A 17,894-nucleotide genomic window follows, 5' to 3' on the forward strand; every position below is an offset into this window, starting at 1 on the left:
ACAATGGAGCTAAAGGTGACGACAACATTCCATCTGTTTCTTTCCTTCATCGTATACTCTCTCTCGTTCTCTTTCTCTTTCTCTGTAAATAATTTATGAGTACATTTTCTTATTCATCTTTTCATCTACCAGCAAACAAAGTATCTAAAAGTTGATTGTGGTTAGAAAGGTTTGAAAACTTGGTTAAAAAAATAAAAAAATCGGATACCAACAAATGTGACTTCAATAAATCGATTAGACATTCAATTTGGTGGGTCAAAAAAATGGTTTCACGTGGAAAGCTGGTTTTCCCAGATGGAAATGTTTTGTACTTCCGGTAATTGCCTATTTTACAGGCTGGCTTTACATCCAACTACCAAATTAGGTGTCGTGGACGGAGGAGATTAACAAACATACTTTACTATAAATTTCTCATATTAACCATTAAATAAAATCCAAGGGCTAGACTAGTACCGCAATACATCTTAGCTTTGCGGGTCTAGCCTCTAACCGCCTAGCAAACATACTTTACTATAAATTTCTCATATTAACCATTAAATAAAATCCAAGGGCTAGACTAGTACCGCAATACATCTTAGCTTTGCGGGCCTAGCCTATAACCGCCTAGCAAACATACTTTACTATAAATTTCTTTTATTAACCATTAAATAAAATCCAAGGGCTAGACTAGTACCGCAATACATCTTAGCTTTGCGGGTCTAGCCTAAAACCGCCTAGCAAACATACTTTACTATAAATTTCTTTTATTGAACATTAAACAAAAAACAAGGCCTAGACTATTACCGCAATACATCTTAGCTTTGCGGGTCTAGCCTCTTAACCGCTCGGCTACCGTGGCGCCTAAATGCATATTTGTTTTGCGTAAGATTTTTTTTTTCGAAGGGGAGAAAAAAGAAGGTTTTTACCCTAAGGATCCAATTTTTAATTCTGTACAACCTACGGTTTCAATACCTACAAAATATTAATGATAATTAAAACTAATAATTTCTCTTTTAAGAATTATAGTAAGGAAAATTGCGTCTGTATGTTCACATTATAATTAACAAAACAAAAAAGAAAAATTATTTTCAATGCAAAAGATTAGAGTTTTTCTTCTAAATTTTCCAAAAATATTTAAGAGAATTAATTTTAATTTATTTAAATAAATTTTATGTCCAATAAAAAGGTGCCAATTAACTAGGTTAAGGGGTTGGGGAAAAGAGGGCCCTCCAGTGTACTCGCTTGGGTCTCCTGTGTGTAAGAGGGAAAGATTGTGGAATCTGGAATAGAATAGCTAGGTCAAATTAGGGGGTGATTATTTAGAACGGAAGTATGTCACCCAGGTACGTCCGCTGGGGAGTTCTCTTCTTTTGGATTTATTCACTGCCACTCCGAGCTAGCCACCTCCAGGGGCGGCACTTAGCCTTTAAAAAAAAAAAAGAAGACTAATTCAGTGGGTCCACGTTTCCCCAAGAGTCTGGCTGCATCCTATTCGTCCGTTGTTCACCTTAAAAACCCCCCGGACTATTCTCATTATTGCTCAGTATTTTTGTTTTGCGGCATAGTTGCAAATACAATAGAATCCAAATTAACTACTTGTTTTTGCGATCTAGACCAAAAAGTATTTCGAAAAGTATTATTTTTTTTAAATTAATATATGCAACAAGAAAGACACGATTTAGTTGACAAAGAATTTAAGAAACCGATGAGAACCTACCTTAGCGGTTATAAGGTGATCAACCTTTACGAAATCTCCCGACTCTGGAGAAATTTAAACTGGAAAAATAAATAAATACATCTTTTCACTTACATCAAAAGTTTTTTTTTTTTTTATTTGATACTTGAAAATACATTTCCATCACCTCAAAATTGATATAAAGTTTAATGTTTACAAAATAACTCACTAAATCTAGTTAATAATAACAAATTAATTATAAAAATCCATGAAATATAGAGAAAAAGATCTTTTAAACAAAAAGTAAAGAAAAAGGCCAGTTTGATATCAGTGCAACATAATATTGTAGGAGCTTAATGCAGAAATCACGGTTTAAATGTGGAATTAAATATTAAAAGAGTAACAGCCAATGAGAAAGCACTAGCAAAACCTTCACAACACATGCGCAGTACAGATTTTCGTCCCATTGGCCAAGTCTAAGTTGGATAAAATGGTGTATTGTACTCTGATTGGCTGCTGTATAACCTCCCACTTTTCCCTCTTCGCACACGTAGCTGTGAGCTCCTGTACCATTATGTTCTACTGGTACTAAAATTAAATTTTACTTCACTTGTAGATGGGAATATTTACGAATTACCTAATTTTTCAAGGTTTTTGGCTATTAACAATTATTTTAGCCTTTAAATAGAAGGTGTATGCATTTCTTTAATTAAAACATTTTTTCTTTTTTTTAAAAAAAGAATATTAATAACTTTTAGATTTTACAAGATAAAAATCATTATTTACGTTTGTAGAAATTCTTAGGTATAGTTTAAGGCTAAAAAAAACTAGGTAACAATATTCCAAACTAATTCAATTAATAATTTTTCTTTTTTCTTTTTTCTTTTTTCTTTTTTCTTTTTTTGTAAGTAATAAAAGTTTATGGAAGATTGGCTAAAATGTGTTGCTTGCAGTCTTGGTTTGATTCTATTGTTGTCTTGGCTATAAATCTGTTGGTCCATAATCTGAAAATGATAATGTTTCTTTAAATTATTCATATAATTAGAAGCATTCGCAAAGAAATAAAAAATAAACAATAATGTTATATCGGCATATATTATTAAGCAGTTATATATATTTCTCTGTTAAGACGGCATGTATTTAAAATAGTATTGCAATTAAAACAGAAAAGTTGCCCACATTATCTTTGTTAGTAACTTTTTTGTTTGTAGTTTTAGTTGTGTTTTTGTTAAAGTTAGTTTAGACCATACTCCGTATAAATTGAATGTTTCTTCTGATATACTAAATGGAGCACAATACTATAGTCACGAGTGTTGGAGCTCATGATTGAGAAGATAATGAGAGGTGCACACATCCTTTGGGGGTAATACAGACACAAACACAAATACACAAACAAACACCAACCTTGTGCACAACCATTCCTTACGCTCTCTCAGTCTGAGCACAATCTTTGTGGAAACTACTATTTATACGAGTTACGTATCTTTTCTTTGCATAAATTTTACACCATTCTTGTGGTCTTTTTGTTTTTTTTTCTCTCTCTCTCTCTCCTTTTTGGATTCTTTGTGCCAAAGTTGTGCATGTCTTTTTTCGATTTACTGGTGGTGCTACGATCTAGGATGGATTGCTTAGAAGAGTGGAAATGATGGAATAAACATGTACAATAGGCGCCACGGTAGCCGAACGGTTAAGAGGCTAGACCCGCAATGCTAAGATGTATTGCGGTACTAGAAAAATATGAGAACTTTCATAGTAATGTTGTCAGGCGGGTATAGGCTAGACCGCAAAGCTACGATGTATTAGATCGTCTAGTCTAATCTTGGATTGTATATAATGGTTAATGTGAGAACTTTTATAGTAAATTATGTTTGTTAGTCGGTTATAGATTAGACCCGCAAAGCTAAGATGTATTGCGGTACTAGTCTAGCCCTTGGATTGTATTTAATGGTTAATATGAGAATGTTTATAGTAAATTATGTTTGTTAGGCGGTTATAGATTAGACCCGCAAAGCTAAGATGTATTGCGGTACTAGTCTAGCCCTTGGATTGTATTTAATGGTTAATATGAGAATGTTTATAGTAAATTATGTTTGTTAGGCGGTTATAGGCTAGACCGCAAAGCTAAGATATATTGCGGTTCTAGTCTAGCCTTTGGATTGTATTTAATGGTTAATATGAGAACTTTTATAGTAAAGTATGTTTGTTAGGCGGGTATAGGCTAGACCCGCAAAGCTAAGATGTTTTGCGGTTCTAGTGTAGCTCTTGGATTGTATTTAATGGTTAATGTGGGAACTTTTATAGTAAATTATGTTTGTTAGTCGGTTATAGGCTAGACCCGCAAAGCTAAGATGTATTGCGGTACTAGTCTAGGCCTTGGATTGTATTTAAATGGTTAATATGAGGAATTTACAGTAAAGTATGTTTGCTAGTTGCCTCCGTCCACGACACCTAATTGGTAGTTGGACGTAAAGGCCGCCTGAAAAAATAGGCAATCACTTTACTTTTGTTACATGTACAATTGGAGGCCCTATTGTTTTGGCCTGCAATTTAGATATTTATATATAAAAAAATATAAGTAAGAATTTACCAAAAATGAGAATTAAGGATAGAAAGGAGATAATTAATCAATGAATCACAGTCAAGAGGCCAATCCTAATCTTTAGTTTTACAACTAAAGGAACAGCCGAATTGATCAATAGCTATAGAATGTAAACTAACCTTGTACCACCTCAGTATGAGGTCCCAGAAGGGATTTAAAGATGAAAAGGGTAGGGAGCACGGTGGACAGATGAAGGTGTAAGGAGTTCCAAAAAGAGGTAGCTCGAGAATTGTCATTATTATGCGAGAAAACGATAGCTGTCAAATCTCTGATCCTTGCACAAAGACGGATTTACTCCTAGTAGTATCCCAATGATACGATACGCCTCTTCTGGCTACGCTTTCTGGGTAACATGGTCTCTTCCCTTTCCCACTTTAATGTGCATTAAACATTGCCCCAAGCCTTTCTGTCTTCATATGCAAATTAGGCTGCATTTCTGAAAAGAGAACAATTCACTATTTGTTCGCTATTATGAATTACCCATTATTCTATCCAGCATGTAAAGTTACTGTTTGAAACATATCAACGGTTTTACACCAATTAACGAAGTAAATATTGCCTGAAAGGAGAGGGTTTTTTACCAAAGATTGATAGCAGCATCTTTGAATAATAAATATAACCAATCTCTTGATATTCATGTGTGTGTGTGTGCTTGTGGCTCTTTGTCCTGGGTCCGTATGCAAAAAAAAAGGAATGGGAATAATTGGAGAAGTTATCAAGGTGCGGGGCGGGAGCGAAACATAAGAAGAAAAAAAGCCTACACTGGAGACCGAACCAAAGCAATTTAAATACGTGAAATAAAATAAAAAAGTGAAGAAAAAACAAATAAAATATAAAATATTGATCTAGATTATGTCCAGGGGGGAGGATATAAAGGTATTGGATATAAGATAGGTAGGAATAAAAAATAAATAAATATAAATAGAAGGAGAAGAAATAAAGGGATTCTAATTAGGCTGAGCTGTACCACTCCGTGCGTCAGTACGTGTTCCTCCACTTCTTGTGCTGCTGCTGGAGACGTTTTACTATTGGTCGGTCTTGGATCGGACAGACAGTTCGGTGGAAGTGGAGCTTTCCTCTCTCTCTCTCTCTCAATCTCTGCAACAGTTATTGTCCCAGTGTTGTCAATTACCAAGAGACATGTCTAGCGAATACATGAATCAGAAATGCCTCCTCCACTTTGAAAGAGTTTAGAAAAGAAGAAGAAGAAGAGACAAGCTGTAGGGAAGCGATCAATTCGGAAAGGAGAAAGGCCGGGGGTGGTGAGGTTGGACTTTGTCCGAGAATCCAAAACATCTTAGGATTTATGCTCTGAAGGTGTTGTGGGGGGGGGGGAACTCTGTCCTTCTTTTTACATTATACAAAGCAAGTCTTTGTGATTTTTACTTGTTCTATTTTGTTCTTGGCTTCTAATCGTTCTAGGTTGCCCTTTTTTCCAACGGCCGGACGGTTACCAAGATGGTCAGCGTATATTGCAGATCTAAAACTTTGAATATAAATATCTGTTGTAATATCGTGTTATTAAACGTATTAAAAAAGAATTCTATAAATAAGTAATTTCTTTAAGGCTGAAGAAGTAGAAATTATGTTTGGAACAGACTGCAGTACATCTCGTCGGCTATGCTGCGTATTTTCAAAAAAAAAACCTGTTAGGGAATGGCAAACACAAAGACCTGAATAGGAAACATAGTGTTACTTTACTTTGACGCACGATTTCCTAGCAAGGCAAGCAAGAGAAGTTAGAGTAAGGACGAGGACTCCAGGGATAACTGAAGGTGAAATGTCTGGGCAAGGTATCTGCGAAACCTACGGAAAGTTTTCTTCAATATCTAATAATGACGAAATCCGGATTTCATTACTTTTCCCGATGTTTTCCGATGGAGCTGAAGGAGTGAAGGTCCAAGCACACCCGAAACCTACAGAAAGTTTTCTTCAATACCTAATAATGACGTAACAATGACGAAATCCGGGTATTGTTACTTTTCCCGATGTCCAGAGTTTAAATTAAGCACCGGAAAAAGGATGAGACTGTCTTTGTGATTCAAAGGAGCATATTTGCAATTTCCTCTGCATTAGATCGTTATCTATTTTCATTGGAACAGAAATTAATTACGCAATAAAAATTCTAGAACTTCCCTTTGAAATAATTTAACAATAATAAATAAATAATTATAAATATTTTTGTAGCTAAAATCAGACGTATTAATATAACTTTCTGTTTATACAAAAGAGACGGAATACAAAGAAAGGAAATAACTTCTTTTTGGAATCGATTTAATTATTTATACAAAGTTTCAGATAGAGTTTGAAGTTGCCGCCAAGATTATAAATCTGTTCACCCTTGTGTCCACTATCCCTGTTGTCCTTTTCAGTATCCCGTACAAGGTTTGATTTATTTGAATGCTACTGAATATATGTTCGTCTGTTTGTGTATAAATGTGGGGTTTGTAGTTTCTTTTTTTTTTTTTGTATTTATTTTTCTTCTTCTGCTTCAGCTACTTGAACATCGTCAGGCCTCCCGTCTGTGCCAGAGTTCCTAAGTCCACTCAAACGTCCTCCTCCTCCACCTCAGCTAGAAGGAAAAACAAAAGGAGAAATATGATAAGTAAGTGCATAAATTTTAATAAACAATAACTTTGAATGTGTTTTTTTTTTGCTTGCTTTGCCACACATTGTCTGCTTTAGACTATTATAAAAGCTCTGTATTCGATTAGACTTAGTCTTATTTGTTTTCAAATAGCTTGCATATTTCTTGTAGACCAGTTATATGTGGGTAGTCTTGTTTTTTAATTGGCGGCTGGTTTTGGAGATCTCTTTTTTTTTTAAGTTTCGAAAAAATTATTGGTCATTAAAAATGATTTGTGTGAACAGAATGGCCATTAAACGGAAATTCGCGGCAAGTTCAGACTGAAAATCCGAAAGAGATCTGATTTCAAACTTGGGAAGAAAATTCCTCCATACGTCAGTAGGGCCCTTCATTGGAGGCACGGTGGCAGTCAGTTTCTGAGAAAATAGAGCCCTTTATCATCTCGCTGGACACCTTGATGTTAACCCTTTGTTTTTTGGTTGCCAAAAATGCTAAATGATTCTTACAATTTGATATTAAACAAAGTTTAGCTCAATTCTTTAGCCGGAAAAAGCAGAGCTCAAAATGCGAATACTTTTCTTCATTTAGTAAAAAAAAAAAAAGTAACGCCTATTTTTTCAGGCGGGGCTTAACGTCCAACTACCAATTAGGTGTCGTGGACGGAGGCGACTAGCAAACATACTTTACTGTAAACTTCTTTTATTATTAATAACCATTAAATAAAATCCAAGGGCTAGACTAGTACCGCAATACACCTTAGCATTGCGGGTCTAGCCTCTTAACCGCTCGGCTATCGTGGCGCCTCAACTTTTCTTCATTTTTCTTTGGTCAATTTTCATAATGAGATCTCTCAAGAGAGAAAGCATTGCGGGAGTCTTTTCTTTTGTTCTGAGTATCTAGAAGGCTCTCAGCAAATAAAAAGTAACAAATGGAATCATTTTATTGAAGTAAACACCAATTTGTATTTGATTAAACTCTAACGTACTGTTCCAGTCACTTAGGATATAATAAATGAAACTGATTTCGCAGACTAATTCGTCTCGTAAAAAAATTAAATAAGTTCATCTTTTTTTCGTACAAAAAAAAATATATTGTTATCCAGCCTAAAGAGGGCGCCACGGTAGCCGAGCGGTTAGAGGCTTGTGGTACTGGGTTCGATTCCCGGTCCTAGACCTTGGATTTTATTTAATGGTTAATAAAAGAAATTTACAGTAAACTATGTTTGCTAGTCGCCTCCGTCCACGGCACCTAATTGCGTAGTTGGACGTTAAGCCCCGCCTGCAAAAATAGGCGATTACTTTACTTTACTTTTATCCAGCCCAAAAACAAAAAGTGAAAACTAAAACCATGGCTAGGTCAACTTGAGGTTGGTACAGTTCTCTGGCCGAAAGCTCGCGTATTAATTTTGAAAACTAGAGTACTATTATTATTTTAAATTTCAAAAGTCACAATAAAATTTAAAAAAAAAATGGTTCGTTTTAAGTTCACACAATTAAGCGTGCAACGTGAGCTCGAGCCACCACAGATTGAACGGGTTCAGACTTTATATCGTGGCTGCCAACACTCAAGAGCGCTGCTTCGCTGCTTTAAACTAAAGACTTCATTTCATTCATCCGTGAGGGTGGCCAAACGGGCAAGAAAGGCTCTAAGCAGTACTTGTCAAATATGATCACTGAAAGATTAATGGCAACTGGGATTTCCTGTTTAGATTGTTCTCTGTAAAGGTAAAAGGGGAAAGGGTATTCCGTCCTGCCAGTCCATGGAAGAGGCCTGCCTTCATCGCCTTCTAGTTCTACCCTTGAATAATTATCAAATATTAATAAAGTTCTGCTGGAGAAACCCTGGCAAGTAGTTACTACTTGTACCCCATCTACATCAAACCCTCATCTTCACTGATGTCGACTGTGTCCACTGTTTTATTTATTGTTCCATCAACTTTACAATCAGCTTACCGACCACTGCTCCAATATAGCTATTATTATTACCGCCTACCAGAATGGAGGAAGTGATTTCACCTCTCATCTCCTGAGCGCTTCACCTACAGCAAACTCTCCATCTCCTTGGGCGCTTACCACCGGCTTTCCATCCAATTGGAGTCCTTCTCCTACTCCAAGTTTCCTCTTTCCGTTGCAAAACAACTCCATGGTATCACATCGTACAGCTTGTACAACACCAGATCTACACTGAATACTTGATCGCTTCACTCTTCTACCGCCCAACACCACACTTGTGTCCCCTCTTCCTTTTTCAGTCGTTGTTACCGTTTTACCAACTTTACAACGCCTGTAGACCGGCTTGTTGTCTACAATGTCTACTTTTCGAGTTCTGACCTCACTTCATCACCGCCCACTTTCGTAAATCCTTCTTCTCCCCCCCCCACTTCATCTCACCAACCCACTGGAAGCTCCACTGCTAACTAAGCATCTACACACACACACTGACTCACTCGCTACATCAAACTAACGCAGGCAGCTACTGTTATCTTATTCATGCCGCTTCTAAGTACTTACTACCAACGCGTTTATTGCAACAACATCAACGCAGTCTAACTACTACGAAATAAAACACATCAACTAACTACAACTTCAAGCAATCATCAAAATCTCCTACCTCCTCCTCAGGCATCTGCTTCTTCATCCAGAGACACCAGTGTCACTGACACCACGATCTACAAAGCTTTAACTTTAATAAATGCTTAGAGACAAGCTCTTCGTTTTGCCATCTGCCAAGCTCTCTTTGCGTCTGCCAAAAGAGAAAAAACGTACATGTGCCTATAAAAATAACGTTTTACCTTAATAATGATTTGTCTTTTGAATGTACTTTTATTGTAGCCGCCAACTTTTTATCATTTGTACTTAACTCTTGTTTAAGTACACATTTTAAGTGATTGTTTATTTAAAACTAGGTATTTTTACTGCAAGACACATAATTTTGTCTAGTATTTCCCAGCATGATACAAAAGAAGTAAATGTTACAGTCCATTCAATGTCGAACACTACAGTTTAACTGCCGCCAGTGGCGTTTACCTGTACCTTAAACCTAACATCATGTTTTGTATAGGATTATTTTTGCATACAATACAATAACATATTCCCTCACCAACAATTAAGCCTTGGGCACTCAGAAAACGGTCAGTCGCGGCAGTCTGCGATATGGGGACGACACACAGGACGCGATTCTTTTGTTAGAGCGGTCCCAGTTCGGTCGCTTTCTTCTTGAGAAGCAGTAGTGCATTTTCTTGTTATTTGTTTTAATTTTTATATTTTGAGTATGAGCTCGGACGTAGAACAACTCCTTCTGCGATTAGCTTTGCAAAGCAAAAAGAAGAAAAGACAAAGTTGGGTGCATAAGAAGTGAGAACAATTAGGGGAATATCACCGCTTATGTATCGAACTGGAGTCACATGAAGATAGGTTCTTCTAGTATTTTCGCGTATGTCGCGAGAATGAAATAAAAAATGAGTAATAAAGTTTCTTAACATTGGAATCTTTATTTCGTATTACTAAGATGGCAAGGCGGTCACGTTGAAATCTGTAATTTTGTACTACCAGATCGCTTGTCGTCGCAACAAAGGCTAACCAGCGGCGATAGACCGCGTTCTGTTTGACATTGAGATGATGCAACATTAAAGGTCGGAGATCGTTGCCCGCCACGTTCAGAACGCTTTCTGTGTGCTCAAGGCCTTACAGGGAAGTTTTTGACGGCCAGTTTTGCTTGGAAAGAGTATCTATAAATCAGAAACAAAAAATAAAGCCTTTTTTAGGTTATAAGTACATGAATTTTGTTCTAAATTATTTTTGACTAACTATATTTTGATTAAACGGTAGTTAAGGTGTCATTTATTTTTTTAAAAAAAAGATTTTCTTATGGTAGATATACAATTTTTCTTTTCTTTTCTTTATAAAAGGAAAAACACTTTAAGACTTGGTATTCAGAATGTTTAGGTGACTATTCACTAAAACATAACACACGGATACTTTCGGACCCTCCCACGCGGAGGTCCCGGGTTCGAATCCAGCTGCTGGCCCTTAGATTTTCTCTTCCTAGGAGCTTCTTACAGCTCACAGTCCGGTGATGGACAGTGTTGTCTGTAACGAGAGAGTACACTGTCCGGAGGCCGGCACTGTGTACTGGAAAAAGCTCCGGGTGCCAATAACCATAGATGTTGACGCGCCTTAAATCATTATAAAACACTTTATGACTTGAAGCTTGGTTTACACTTGAAATCTTTGAATTTGCATTTTTTATTTTTTACACCTTTAATTTTAAGTTCAAAAAGTTATAATTTACGAAATAAGTTCTTTATTAAAACAACTTTATTGTAATGATGTCATATCTTTATACAATACTTAAATAAATCAATCAATAAACCTACCCTTTATGGTGAAGACAATAATCAAGATTTGTATAGTTGACTTGAATTGACTTCGGAGGGCGTAGTTTTCATCACTTGGTGCAAATTCAAGAGTTCAATCAGACTGATCAGACCTTGGATTCACCAATTACTTTACTTTTTTTGTTTAAAGATGGGCACTCCCCAATTTAGATAAATATGGTATTCTAGTGAGTTAGAATCTAAAAATTATTATTCAATCCAGAGAGTACATAATGCTATGTACAAGACATTCATTTAGTATCAAACATACATACTCGTACATATCTAGGAGAGTTCATTGATCTCTCTCTGTCTCCATTCTTTAGATTCCAGTTAGATCGTGTCATTTATACAATTAGATACCGGCAATTTTTTTTAAAAATATAAATAGATTATTGCTACAGACAATCTTTTTTTTTTGTGTAAGAGATAAAGCAATTAACAATAAAGTACACCAAAACAAAGTTGAGAGAAATGAGGTAAATCACTTTAAAAGAATTTTAGATGAGATTACAGATTCAGAATAAGGGAGAATATAGATACTGTGCTGAAATTACCAATATCTCACGGCGACGAAAAATGAGGAGGATCCTTTAGCGGAACAATTCCTTCTTATCGATTTAAATCTTTTATTGAAGACACTTTATTCGACAGCCGTTCAAGAATCTGTAGGTCCATGTAAGTAGTAAAGTAATTGCCTATTTTTTCAGGCAGGCTTTACGTCTAACTACCGAATTAGGTGTCGAGGACGGAGGCGACTAACAAACATACTTTACTGTAAATTCTTTTATTAACCATTAAATAAAATCCAAGGCCTAAGACCGGGATATCGAAACCCAGTACAGAAAATTCGGATAATATTCACAGAGAAATTCAATTAAGGAGACTTGGTTTTCTTTAGTATTTTTGTTGAATTATTTCTTAGAATCCGTTTGAGTATTAAACTGAAGTTCTTAAGGCAAGTAGTCAGAGCGTAGATGGTGTCTTCGAGATTAAGAAAGAGATTTTGGTCCTTTTTTGGCTGCGGTTAAGGTGGATTGGCTAAATGCTTTGAAGGCAAAGGATATCCGTGCAAACATCATTTGCTATTCACGGCAAAGGAGCTAAGAAAGACCGCAATGGAACAAACCCAAATGAGATCAAATAATCATTAGTAACAATAACATTCTTGTGGAGGTTACACTCCATTATGGTTACAATCAGCTGATGCCTCTGAATTCTTGATTGAAATTTGAATATTTTTTGGATCAAGCCGTACGTGCCTGAAATTGAATTATTCTAACTTAATTAACATAATTACTATAAAGTAAAATAAAGTAAAGTAATCGCCTATTTTTTCAGGCGTGGCTTTACGTCCAATTAACAATTAGGTGTCGTGGACGGAGGTGACTAGCAAACATTCTTTAGTGTAAATTTCTTTTATTAACCATTAAATAAAATCCAAGGTCTAAGAGCGGGAATCGAACCCAGTACCACAATACATATTAGCATCGCAGGTCTCGCCCTGCAGGTCCAAGTTCTCCATGCTCAAGTTTGTTCTTTTTATTTGCGCGACTTTGCTGGAAATTAGATAGCAGAAATTAGTTTTAGAGGAGATAGGTTTGTAGCCTGGACTGTAGTATCTGAAGCGTCAATTTTAGAGGTCTTCCACCTGCGGGCCGTAGAGCTTTTGAGCAAGTTCAACCCACTAGACTCTGCTTCCGCCAGTAATTGCGTCCTGACCCGGACTAGGCCACCATGTCCATCCAAGCTGATTTGAATCTGTGATCTTACCATTCTCCTTCTAGGCTCCATCAGGTAAGACAAGCTCTCCGTGAGGTTACCGCCGTAGGTGGTGTTCACAGCCCCTGTGGTAACTATGACTGATGGAGAGGGGAAACGGGACTCTCTCTCTCTTATCCTCGTCCAGTTTGCCCTGCAATCGCTAGTTTGAGAAAGACTACAAAGGGGAAATCCTGAAGAGACTAGTGGAAGGAAGGAAACGATATCCTGTTTTGAGGTTTCCTGGTGCTTGAATGAATATATCATTTAAGTGTATGCACATGAGGACTTGATTTCAATCTTTCAACCTCAAACGCTTTACCCAATAGCTTCCTGAATTTCCCTCAAAAGCGCCAATGAACGGTCGTAATGCTAGTATAAATTAAGGAGAGTTAAAAGTGTTGCTAAAAAATCGCCTCAAACTTAATAGACCACTTGGAAGATCATTTTTTTGCGTGTTTATTGCTTCCTAGATTCTGCGTTTTTTTCTGATTTTTTTTTTTGATATGCATTTCACACACATCTTGCCTTATTATTGAACCTAACTCAAGGGATCCCCCACGGCTCGGGGAGCACCGCCCGCACGGCAGGCCCTATACCTCTGACACTGCCACCTAAACTACAACTGCCATCTTTACTCTGAAGTCAGTATAAAAGATTTTCCCAAAGTATAAATAATAAATGCACCCTCTTAAAGGACTGAAGTTGGTGTTATTATTAAAAAAGAAAAGAAAATTTTTTAAAAATTATTGCAACTGTCGACTAACAGAAGATCAGATCTAGTTGCACTGGGTCCATTGGCCATATTGGTGGCGTCTGCCCGATCTAGCGCCATCTGTGATTAGATCTTCTTCATGGAAGAAAGTGTCAACCCCAGGTTAATTTATGTGCTATAAAATATTTGTGTGTGTGTGTTTAGTTAATGCTCTTTACCTACTTCTAGCTACATAGATATCAGATTATGTGGAAGAGGAGGACAATATTCTTGTCCCCCGTTGAAACTGTGTGAAGGAGTTCTACACCACAAAAGTATTTTACGATGACAGCTGTAAGTCATGTTCGAAGGGCACACTGATACTTCTTTTAAAAAACCTATAAATTTATGAGTCACTTTACCCGATATGATTCACGCGCCGTCTTGGTTGAGACTTCCGCTTTTATCTTTTTCTTTAAGGTTTACATTTTGTTTAACCAGTTAAGCACGTTCGAAGTGTATACTCGTTTTGAAAAATATAAAATTGCCATTAACGATAAAAACTCGTAATTTTAATAAAATATAATAAGAATATTATTTGGTGGGATGTTTCCTTATCAAATCTTTGTTTATCTTTACCAATAGAACTGCCAAGTATTTTATACGGAGAGGGTTGGTGGGAGTTAGCCAAATGATAAGTGGTTGGCACATGTTTGGTCTCCACATTAGAGATTGGGGAATTACGGACACACAAATAGAAGCTCTCAACCCTTGTGCAATGCCCGTTTTTACCTCTTAGATAGAGATTCAGACCTCAGTACGAGCATGATTTCATTTTGCACAGAATGCAAAGCTCTTTTCTTCCTCCTTGTAAAAGCTCTTGCGTCCCTAGTTAACTAGGCAATGCATGCGTGAAGCGGTTCAAGATCTTGAAATGCAAAGAATGCTCTGTAATCTCATGCCTCAGAAATTGCAGAAAAAGTGCTTGCGGAGACTATTATGACGTTGTAAACTTTTGGTTGTTTTGCCCTGCGTTCGACGTTTATATAAACGTCATTGTCTGATTTTAATTCCGCCCATTGTGGGGGCTTTTTTAAAACTAAATTCCACGCTTAACTTAAGAGAGAGAGAGAGTGAGAGAGAAAGAAAGAAAGAAAGAAAGAAACTTTTATTTTGTCCTGGGACAATATCCCTTAAGGACAACAAACAAAATTTAAATTACAAAATTATTTACAATAAGTTCTCTATAAGTAAAGCAATATAAAAGTAAAATTATTATAACAAAAATTACATTGAAATACACTTAATTAATAGATATAAAACTAAATAATAAATTCTCTAATGAGAAGCGTCTTCTATGAAGGACTGCATTAAGAAATCATACAATGCATTTTTAAATGAAGCTATTGTACTTTTATGAATTAATGTAAGAGGTAAAGAATTCCAGAAAAGAGAAGATTGCACAAGAAATGAATTTTTATAGGTAACTGTTCGATATGGAGAAATATAAAATTTGAAATTAGCAGTTCTGGTATTTTTTAAATCTAAGTGGGCCTTCCTAATAAACAGATTAAATAAATATTCAGGACGTTTATTTTTTAGAAGCATAAACAGAAACCTTCCCAATAAATACTTCCTTCTATACTTGACATTCAGCCAATTAAGAAAAATAAAATGAGGAGTAATATGCTCATCTCTTCTTACATTTAGAATAAAACGAACACAGGAATTTATTGACCTTTGTAATTTTATGTTCAATTCAGCTGTTAAATCATTGTACACTAGCGAACAGTAATCTAAATGCGGAAATATAAGTGTGGTAATCAGCTGTTTTCTTAGCGAAATAGGCAGAATATTCCTATTGTATTTAAGCTGGCACAAAGTTTTAGAAATTTTGTTAGATATGTCACCAACATGATTATTCCATGATAGAGTACTAGTAATAGTGACACCCAAACATTTAGCAGAATCTACATAAGGAATAGAAGCCTGATCTATTGTTATTTTTGAAATAGAACTCGTATCAATATCGTTGACATATCTGGCACTTCCAACAATCATGGCTTTGGTTTTAGATACATTAAACTCAATACAATTTTGTTTCACCCATTCATTAATTGAATAAACATCGGAATTGACTTGGGCTATACCCTGTTCTAATTCAGACAATGGGCAATGAAGGTATATCTGTAAATCATCTGCATATAGACTATATTTGCAATGCTTGATAGATGATGAGATATCATTGATATACAGAGAGAACAGAAGAGGACCTAGAACAGAACCTTGGGGTACACCCGAATAAACTGGTTCCCATGATGAATAATCTCCACGCCCAGAGACAACGGACTGTTTTCTATTACACAAATATGATTGAAACCATCTAAGAGTTGCATCAGAAAATTCCAATAATTTTAATTTTTTTAGAAGAAGAGTGTGATTAACTGATTCAAAAGAGAGAGAGACAGACAGACGGAGAAATAATTATTAGATATTAGAGGCAGACCACAGTTCTATTCGATTTTTAGAGAGACAAAGATGTTAGCTGTAATGATCAATTCGTGTGAATATGATAGCAAATGATTGCTTTAAGTGTACCAAAATAAGACGGAAGTTTTGGGTGCATATTTGTTGTAGTTCGGACGAGTGGTAACTGAATTTAAGTTCTTAAAGGGCGTTGAAGGCCCTTAAATTCTTCTGATCACCTCGAAATTGCAGTATCTCCTACCAAGTATTTTCTACTAATTGGGTGTCTGGTTATATTTTCATTTCAGGAGATAAAGAGATAGATGGTTCACTAATTTAGACATATTTCTTCCTTTTATTTTCCCCTGATGTTATTTAAAATAATAATTATTATTTGCAAAAATAAATAAATAATAATAATTCTCAGGGCTAGTTCAAAATGAACTAATTAGTAATAATTAATACAAGAAGTGCCCTTTCGTTTATTTTCGAATAGGCGCCACGGTAGCCGAGCGGTTAAGATACTAGACCCGCAAAGCTAGGATGTATTGTTGGTTTAGTGGGTTCGATTCTCCGGTCTTCTGGCTTTGGATTTTATTTAAAGGTTTTTAAAAGAAATTTACAGTAAAGTATGTTTGCTAGTCATCCACGATACCTAATTTGGTAGTTTGACGTAAAGCCTACCTGAAAATATTTTCAAATAATTAACATAGCTTGGAATCAGAACGGGAGAACATCATTGCAAATATCAGGTGACGCCATCTTGCACAGAAATTAACAGATATTATTATTTCAGAGAGAAAAAAAAACTGTTCCTCCAAATAGTATGATAATTACAATATTGTAATTATCATTATGTAATTATTATTAGTAGTAATATGATAATTTGGCTAGATTATAATTATATGTAAATAGAGAGCGCTAATAGAACCTTTGGAAGTAAATTAGACTATGTGCAGCAGAGTCTAATCTTCTCCACCAGCTAATTAGTCAATAGCTATTCTGGCTATTTGTATATAGACACGCCTAGTGGTCTAACTAGACAACCAGTGTTCGCCATTACCTCCGGATAATAGCAATTGCTATCCTACACTTTTGATTAGACTCAATTAATGTCTGAATGTTATGGCAGAGGTTTTAGTAAAACTCTTTTTTTTAAATAAATTACAAAAAATATATAAATGGGCACACTGAGGATTTTCCGTTACTGTGGTTACATAACAATTAACAAACTATTATTTATTTAATATCCTTGAGTAGAATAAAAAAGCATCCTACTCAGAAATGCGGATGAAACGGTGATGTTATTACGTCTTATATTTCTACTTTCTCTTCTACTGCAACTGTCAAGCTTTTTCCAATCTTGAAATAGAGAATGCAAGCCCTTAAGCTTACCGGACAATGGATCTGACTGTGATCAGCACAGCTTAGAAAAGGAAGCTCGCGTATAATTCAAATTAGGGTACTTTAAAAAAAAAAAAACGCGTAGAAAAAGTTTTTTAACAGTGGCCACACTAGAACTTTAAAAAGAAATCAGGGATTTTCTTGGATTGCAGGGATGGACACTAGAAGATCACATCGTTAAAGCGGAAGTTGAACGCTTAAAATCGGTTGAATGGAAAGGAAATGTTGATATAGCTTTGTCAGCGGAATACCATAAAGGTTAGAGAGGATAAAGGATAAAAAAAAAATGCCGCTTTGAGGAACACTTACAAGAAATAGATCTGAACAACTTCAGTAATGTAAGGCTCAAGGGAT

General features: G+C 35.8%; 1 long non-coding RNA gene across 1 annotated transcript in view; it reads left to right on the forward strand.

Moving 5' to 3' along the window:
• The window catches only part of LOC141455960 (uncharacterized), a 260,798-nt gene that overhangs the window by 194,258 nt on the left and 48,646 nt on the right, over window positions 1–17,894 (forward strand). The window contains exon 5 of the long non-coding RNA XR_012459548.1: window positions 6,749–6,858. This is a non-coding gene — a long non-coding RNA (uncharacterized lncRNA). The remainder of the gene's footprint in view (window positions 1–6,748; window positions 6,859–17,894) is intronic.

The sequence above is a fragment of the Rhodnius prolixus genome, unplaced genomic scaffold (genome assembly GCF_049639745.1).
Source record: "Rhodnius prolixus isolate KJV_2025 unplaced genomic scaffold, Rpr scaffold_4, whole genome shotgun sequence".
NCBI classification, from domain to species: Eukaryota; Metazoa; Arthropoda; class Insecta; order Hemiptera; family Reduviidae; genus Rhodnius; species Rhodnius prolixus.